Genomic DNA, 8,605 nt, shown 5'->3' with positions numbered 1-8,605 from the left:
TTAAGACTTGATAACTCTTTATCCATGATCCATGAGATGTGATCATCAGTCTCCAAACATAATAGTCTTAATGCTTTAATGTTATCCCACTTCACACTAAAGCTCGACTACGGATACTTTAGGAATAGTGTCCTTATGTTTAATGTGTTCTCATGATTAAGTCTCACTTAATACATTAAACGGACTATCTATTCCAGGGACTTTATTAATCAACCATAATAAAGAGAATGCCTTTTATTATTCGATACAAGTACCAAAATGTATTGGCCTCTAGGGCTTACACCAACATCACGAACCCATGCACGCGATCGGTTTTCATCTCTCAACTCCCCTACTCCTTGGTCAGGGAGGGTTTAAGGCCCAACCATAACCGTAGGGGTAGGTCTCGGATAATCATATGGCATGCGGTACTCAAGAGCTCTCTTCCTCACCCAAGCGGTGTAGGGTTCCAAAGCAATACAATTCTTCAGACCAAGCTCGTTCCTTCCCTTCTTATGAACTTTGCGCCAGGCGCGGACCATCCTATCCTACAAGTTTTGGGGATCTTTACCCTCTTGAAAGAATAAAACTTCCAACACAATGTTGTTAGGTTTATCCCTTAAGGGGAACCCAAGCTGACGACGAGCTAAAGCAGGGTTGCAGTTAATTCCACCACATGTACCAAGAAGAGGCACATTGGAGAACTCACCACAAGAGTCAATAATATGTACGCCACCATACACACGGTTATACCAAGAGATATCATCATTAGTGAGAGACATAAGTCTCGCAGACCACCCTAAGACATCCCTTGTTCTCCTTGAAGGCAAGCGTCTGTGGCAAGTGCGAAATAAACCACTTGTACAACAGAGGCAGACAACATACAATGGACCACCACCCTTTGAATTCCTCATATGCAAAGAGAAATAAGTGTCACCCAACAGAGTCGGAACGGGATTAAGAGAGGAGAAAATCCTAATAGCGTTCACATCCACAAAATTGTCGATGTTGGGAAATAACACTAGGCCATAGATGAGAAGTACAAATACGGCTTCAAAGGCGTCCTCACTCATGGCCTTCCCAAACAAAGTAGCTTGGGTAATGAGAAAATTAGACGAAAGACCTTGAATTCCATCTTTGGTAGTCATCTGAGCAACAATGTCAGATACATCTATGTGAAGCATATCAGCAATCTCCTGAGAAGACGGAACCTTCTCCAAGCCACTGAACGACAACTGATTAAGAATAGGTATACCCACATGATAGGCATACTCCTCAAGTGTAGGCAAAAGCTGGAAATCCGGAAAAGTGAAGCAACGATACAGAGGATCGTAGAACTGCACCAACACACTCATCAGACCTTCATCCACCTTGGTAGAAAGAATAGACAGGAGCTTCCCATGGCGAGCTTTGAACTCCAAAGGCTCTAATACATAAGATGTCAAACCCCTTAACTCTTTCAAGTCGGGTTGTCTGAAACTGTACTTCTTCGTATTCCTTCTTTGCTTATCCATGTCTGAAAATTTGCAAATAGACCTCTTAAGTTCCTTGAAAATTTTATTATTGATGATATGGATGCGAATGAATGCATGAATGCATGGATGCAACAATCAAACTCAAGGATCAAGAAAGTCACACCACACAAAGGTCACGGGATGGCTCAAGTCATCGTCAATATCAATCATCCATTTTGGTGGATTATGGTTTTCACCTTATCAACACCCAAGTTCCATTGATGTTGAGAATATACGAGAACGGATCAACCACGAATCAAGGGTTTGTTGTAAGTCACGAGCATGGAGTCTCGGTTAAGAACCACCCAACGGGAGTGAACTATGGTTAAACTTGACAATCATGTTCTAAAAAGGTCCCCATAGTCATCATCTCATCTTTCGAATATTATCGGATAAAACGAATACTCGTATTCCAAAAATATTCTCAAGAGGGACTCTTATGAATGTAATATCGCGAAACAATCATATCAAATCTTACACTTGAACGACCTTCGCACTACATCGTAGAATAGGCCAAGATGGGCTAAGTATCTAAGGTCCTTAGCTTCTAAGGTTTATATTGGAAAGAGTAATTCCTAACCACGACTACTCGTGTGACATTATTGATCCCAACAAGACCTCCACCAAGTGAATGGGCTTGGAATTCAACTTGCTAAGGAATAACTCCACACAAGTGAACAAGACTATGCCATTCTCCTATCATAAGTGCACTCGAGTTCGGGCATAGAACTCATCCCACAAGAAACCACCAAGCACACAAGCAATTGATATATCAAGCAATTCATACATTACAAATAATACAGTCATCCCAAATTTGCATAAAAATATGTCACCAATAAATATAAACATAGAACACATGCAAAAAGTAGGCTAAACCCACTAGGAAGTTTCTCCCCAGCAGATTCGCCAATTTTTTTGTAGCGGGGTATTCGTTACCTTATGGTTTATTGACTAAACCAAATGTAAACATACAGTTCGAGTCGCCACCGCACTTTTATTTGTCCAAAGGAAAGGCTAAAAAGCGAACAGAAGCCAAGTAAGAAGTTTTATCAAATCAAAAACTAATAAAAATGTCAGAGATCTGGGTAAGGGGGTTGGTTATGAAATGGGAAGGTTTTACGCACCCAAAATATCCTTAGTACTCTAAGGGAACCACTTTTTGCAAACATGTGTTGCAGGTTGGTATTTGTGAAAATATGTGCAAAAGATTGGGGGGATGAGAAAAGAATAGATTATATTTACAAATTTGTTGTTTGAATGGATGAACCCATTGCCTACGTACGAATACAAAGGTAGGATCAAAACCTCGTAGTTCGGGGTAAAAATCACAAAGATTGGTGAATTGATTTGATCAAAATCCTTAAAGTCTTTTGTTATCAAAGGGAGAAAACTCAACCTAAACAAAAAATCCACCATGTGAGGAAGGCTTCAACATACTAGTGAGGGGTTAACTCTATAATAAGTATGGAAGACTTATAATCCAATCACTAAGGATAAGGTGAGGTTTACATCAACCACTATGATAACTCAAACCTATGACTAATGTTTATGAAAAAGGTTTTAACAAAGGTGGCCATTGGAACCACAAAAAACAACTTGAAGTGAGTTGTATTTACAAGTTAGAAGTGTTTACAAAATGAAGTTAAAGTTGGATTAAGATTTATTAACAATGAGTATTGATGAAAAGATTTTGAAAAGTCAAAGGCATAAGGCCTAGGTTTCTAATTTGAAACAAAGTCAAAGTTTGCAAGAAAAGATTTTGGCTTGGGTTAGAGTGAGGAGAAGAAGAGAAGGGCTAGTCCTAAAGCATACAAAGATAAGAGGGAGAAGATAAAACCCTTGAGTTCCCTTTCTTGAAATCATAGAGATGATTCAAGACACTCCTTTCCTTTGGACTTAACAATCAATCAAGCAATCAAACAATTTAGATTCAAGCTCCTAGGATCTCCATTTGGCTTGTCTCTCTTAACTTGGCTATTAATGATAATGGTCCTTCTTACTATCTCAAGATGGAATCCCTATCACACAAGAGCAAACATCAAAAAGTTCACAACATAATAAGAGGAATGGACAAAGAATAAGTTTTGGAAAGGAAGTCCTTTTGAAGTCAACTTTGAGATTTAGCATTCTAAAGGCATGAGACCTAGTTGCTCTTCAATAAGTTTAGCAATCTAAAGGCATGAGGCCTAGTTGCTCTTGAACTCCTTTAAGCATGGGTATATCCTAATTCTAAGTCCTTTCTTCTTTTTTGCACTGGGTTCACACAAAACAAAAGCAAAACCAACACAAGACAACAATATATTTATATACAATAATGAGCTCAAATGAGCAAATGGAAAATGGCATAAACATAAAATATGTGCTCAAGTGAGAAATATGAAAAGGCAATATGAATAAATGAGCAAGAAGTAAATTGCATTAAAGTAAAGTGCAAGAAATTAAATGCTCAAATTAAAGTTAGTAGTTAGTATGGTTATGTTAGTTTGTCACAAGACACTTTAGCGCTATGTTAAGCAATCGTAAGTGGACTAATGTAGTAGTCACACCTATCTGAGGCCGGTCAATAAAACTATAGGCAAATAAACACAAGTTAGATATCATGACTAGTAAGCCAAACTCCTAAAACTTGCCATGCCAAAACAAAAGGGAAAAGACCTTGTATGGACTTTAGGTTTTTTGCTTGACCAAGAAGCAACCTATCTTAGACACATAGCAACTCACTTGATCTTGGATCAAGTTGAGTTTGATTTGGATCAAAGAAGGTTAAACCTCTCATTTGTCAAGACCAACCAGAAGACATTAACTCGTTGGCCAAAATAAAAAGAAATGGGATGAAGATGAAATAGATGAAAAGAGAATTCAAGCATCAAATACAATTGGTAAAAAGTGAACAAAATCATCATCAATCAATGCTAAACAGAAGAGAAATGAAAGTTGCAAGTCAACAAGTTAAACATATTTTTTTGGTATTTTTGGAATTAAAAATAAATGCAAAATAAAATATACAAAATATGGTCAAACCTCAAATTTAATTCAAATCAACTTCAACAAATCCAATTAAATTCTCATAGGTCTAACATGGTCAAACAAACTTTCACAATTTTTCTCAATAATTTTTGAAATCAGAAACTATTTAAAAACAATTAAGAACAATGAAAAATAACACAAATAAATTAAAATCTCAAATAAATTTCAAATCAATTAAGAAATTGATGAGACTATTTTTCATTGACTTATCATGATCCATAGGTGTTAGGAAAATATTTTTGGATTTTTCAAATATCAGAAAGTAATTAAAAATGAATTAAAACTATTAAAAACCAAATAATTCACAAAAATATTAAATGAAGTCACAAAAATAATTAAAAATCAAAATATGAAACTAGATTTTTTCAAGAAAAACTTTGGCATTGGTCTCATATTTTTGTGACTTCAAATAAAATATTTATGAATTTTTGAAAATAAAAGAAATTAAATGGAACTAACAGAAAATAAGGAAAATAGCAAAAATGCGCAGATGATTGATGACACTGAAATTCACCGTATTTTCGACTCCGATTTCGCATGCATTTTAGTAGTTTTATTGTCATTTTGTTGTGTTATTACTATGTTTCTCTTTGTTTCAGGTTTTTACTTTAATCGGAGCCCCGATCGAGAAAAAGAGTGAAAACGAGCTAAAAACCCTAAAATTCAGCAATTTACACTTATGACTCCCACTGTGGCTGGCGCCATGGACCCTGCCATGACGTGTCCTAGCTCAACTTCCCTCAACTGCCACGTTCCCCACTACCTCCACTAAGGGCGTCCTTGTCATTTCCATGATTTTGCTTGCCTATAAATAGAGACTCGAATTCATTTGTTTAATCATCCAAACTTAGAGCAGAGGCAAACTTAGATGCAAACTTAGTTTCACTTAGGCATATATTCAATATTTTAAAGTGGTAATCGCTTCGCATTGGGGTGTTACCACAATTGTGTAATCAAGTCTGTGATCGAGTCTGTAATCGAGTTTGGAGCACTTTGGAAGGAAGATAATCTTGCCGCCATTTTCATTTCCGCTTTGCATTTTATTCAACCCTCCGATTGGAGCAGGTTTTTATTGCTTTACCTTTATCTGTTTATTTCCCGCACTGTCTTTACTTTATTTATTTCCCGCACTCGCTTTACTTTATTTATTTCCCGCACTCGCTTTACTTTATTTATTTCTCGCACTCGCTTTATTTTTTTATTTCTGGCACTCGCTTTACTTTATTTATTTCTCGCACTCGCTTTACTTTCATTTATTTTCCGCACTCGCACTACTTTTATTTATTTTCCACACTCGCATTACTTTTATTTAAATTTAAATGCACCTTTACTTTACCATGTCTAACTAAACCTATAAGGTTAGAATGTAAGGATCGTAATTGAACTGATAATCCGTACAATTGTTCATAGAAACACTTAAGGGTTATTTTGACTTTCAACTTAAGTTTTCCCGCACTTAAATTCCGTTGGGTAAGATCGAAAGCCGTCCAACGTCTATCTAAACTTAATTGTTTTTAACAATTTCAAAAACAGCGAAAGCACTTTGTTTAGTACATTAGGAGTGTTTAACTTACGAAGAAAAGAGATTTTGAAACTATTTTCGGACGCGTTTATAAGTTTAGAGTCTGGTTCGTGAGAACCTCTTTTGGTTAAGAAATCCAGGTTAAAATACTTTTCAACTTAGTCAAGATACTATATTTCTTAAAAATAGGTTTACTACTGTAACGCAATGCGTGCCTTTTTATAAGTGACAATAAGAGGGTTTGATTAGGGAGTACAACTCGGTTCTGAATACGCGAAAGCGATAGTTCCTATTAAATTGGTTCTTTTCAATGTAGGAAACACTGCCCATAAGTAGTTCTATTAGCAAGTACTTGGTTTATTAATTGATTATGTGAATTACATTCAAGCCTTTCTTTATTAATTGAACTTTATTCAACACTTTACTTTTCATTGCACACTCTAAAAACACCTATTTTGATTGCCTTAGATAAACACCATAACAATAGATAACGATAGATTGACACTTGGTCTTTGTAGATTCGACAATCTTTTATATTATCTGACGCGTTCGGGGACCAATTTCGTCAAATTTCATTACCCTGTTGTTATATCGTTTAGACTTAGGTTATTTCTCGCCGGTCAATGCGAAAAGCTTGCAGCACCGGAAGTTTAGTTTACCCTCTAGCAGAACCTGAACGTTACGCTCGCGCACGTTTATTCTTTCATAGAATTAGGAGAGCTATGGCCGAAGATCAAAACCAAAGACCTCTTAAGGACTTCGCCCAACCATCCAACGAAGAACCTAGTTCTAGTATAGTAAACCCAACCATTCCAGCTAATAATTTCGAACTTAAACCCTCTCTGTTGCAACTAGTGCAACAGAGACAATTCGCAGGTCTCGCTACTGAGAACGCAAACCAACATTTAAAAATCTTTCTTCAATTAGAAGACACTTTTAAAACCAATGGAGCTTCTCCTGAGGCAATCCGTTTAAGATTATTCCCTTTTTCCCTCAGAGATAAAGCCCTATCATGGTTAGATTCCCTTCCACCCAATTCCATTACGACTTGGGATAACCTTAGAAGAGTATTCCTTGCTAGATACTTTCCCCCAAGTAAGACCGCCGTTCTTCGAAACCATATAACTAGATTTATCCAGAACCAAGGAGAATCGTTGTTCAAAGCTTGGGAGAGATATAAAGAGTTGTTACGAGCATGCCCACATCATGGTTTAGAAAATTGGTTAATCATTCAAACCTTCTATAATGGACTTCACTATAACACTAAGATGACCATCGACGCTGCCGCAGGCGGTGCATTGATGAACAAACTTTATCCTGAAGCTAGTGCCCTTATCGAAGATATGGCTCAAAACCATCAATCATGGGGAGTCGAACAGGCGACAGTTGAGAAGAAGGAAGCCCAAGGAGGAGTGCATGAACTAAGCTCTATAGACATGATGCAAGCTAAAATGGACGCATTAGCCCTCAAGGTCGAGCATATGTGCATAAACCCGAATACTGTAGCCGCAGTTTTGTCGAATTGTGAGATATGTGGAACCAAAGGACACCAATCTGCAGAATGCAGTCTATTAAACGAAATCCACTATGAGCAAGTGAACTGCATCCAAGGGAACCCATATTCGAATACCTATAACCCTGGATGGAGGAATCACCCGAACTTCTCCTATAAAAACAATAACCCTATCTAAAATAATGCACCTCCGAGACAACCTGGTTATCAAGCCCCAAGACCAAATCAACCTATGCAACTTGTGCCACCAAAGCCGAGCCTTGAGAAAATTATGGAAAATTTTATTACTGCTCAAACCCAACAAAACAAAGAGTTCATGAACCAGAACATTCATGTTAATGAAATAATTACCCAGTTAGGAACCAAGGTTGACCAAATAGTTACTCATACCAAGATGCTTGAAACCCAGATCTCTCAGGTAGCTTTAAACCAAGCCCCTCAGACTACACCTGGAGGACAGTTCCCTGGACAACCTCAACAAAGTCCGAGAGGACAAGCCAATTCCATTACCCTACGAAGTGGGAACGCTTATGATGAGCCACCAAACCCAAGATTGAGTGAACCCGAAACTTCTAAGGAATATATCGAACCCACAGACGAAGTAAAGGAACCAGAGGAATCTGAAAAACAGGAAGGTCAAGAAAAAGGAGAAGAACCTAAAGATAAAACTTACGTACCACCCCCACCATATAAACCACCTATACCATATCCACAAAGACTCAAACAAACCCAGATCAATAACCCAGATCAATAACCTAAAGATAAACCCTTTCGCAGAAGCCATCACCCAAATACCTTCTTATGCAAAGTTTCTCAAAGACATCCTTACCAACAAACATAGACTTGACGATCCGAAGCCCTTGAAATGTAATTCTATTTCCGAGAATAAATTAGCTAAAAAGGAAATTACAAGACAAACGCTATCCGGACCCCCCAAGCCAAAAAGACAACGAGAAGCCCAAGCCAAAGGACCAAAATCCGGCCCAGCCAAATTTTTCCTTGTGGCGCCCGCCATAGATCCTGTGGCGCCCGCCACAGCGTCTGTATAAG

At 37.6% G+C, this 8,605-nt stretch overlaps 1 non-coding gene across 1 annotated transcript; it reads right to left on the bottom strand.

Annotated features, from left to right (window-relative positions):
• Positions 1–7,148: 7,148 nt before the first annotated feature.
• Positions 7,149–7,255, bottom strand: LOC127098743 (small nucleolar RNA R71). Its single transcript, XR_007793443.1, has one exon. It is a non-coding gene; the product is annotated as a small nucleolar RNA R71 (small nucleolar RNA).
• Between the last annotated feature and the right edge of the window lie 1,350 nt (positions 7,256–8,605).

This window comes from Lathyrus oleraceus, chromosome 6, assembly GCF_024323335.1.
Source record: "Lathyrus oleraceus cultivar Zhongwan6 chromosome 6, CAAS_Psat_ZW6_1.0, whole genome shotgun sequence".
NCBI classification, from domain to species: Eukaryota; Viridiplantae; Streptophyta; class Magnoliopsida; order Fabales; family Fabaceae; genus Lathyrus; species Lathyrus oleraceus.
The sequence above is the reverse complement of the archived record's forward strand: the minus strand, read 5'-3'. Positions and strand labels throughout refer to the sequence as shown.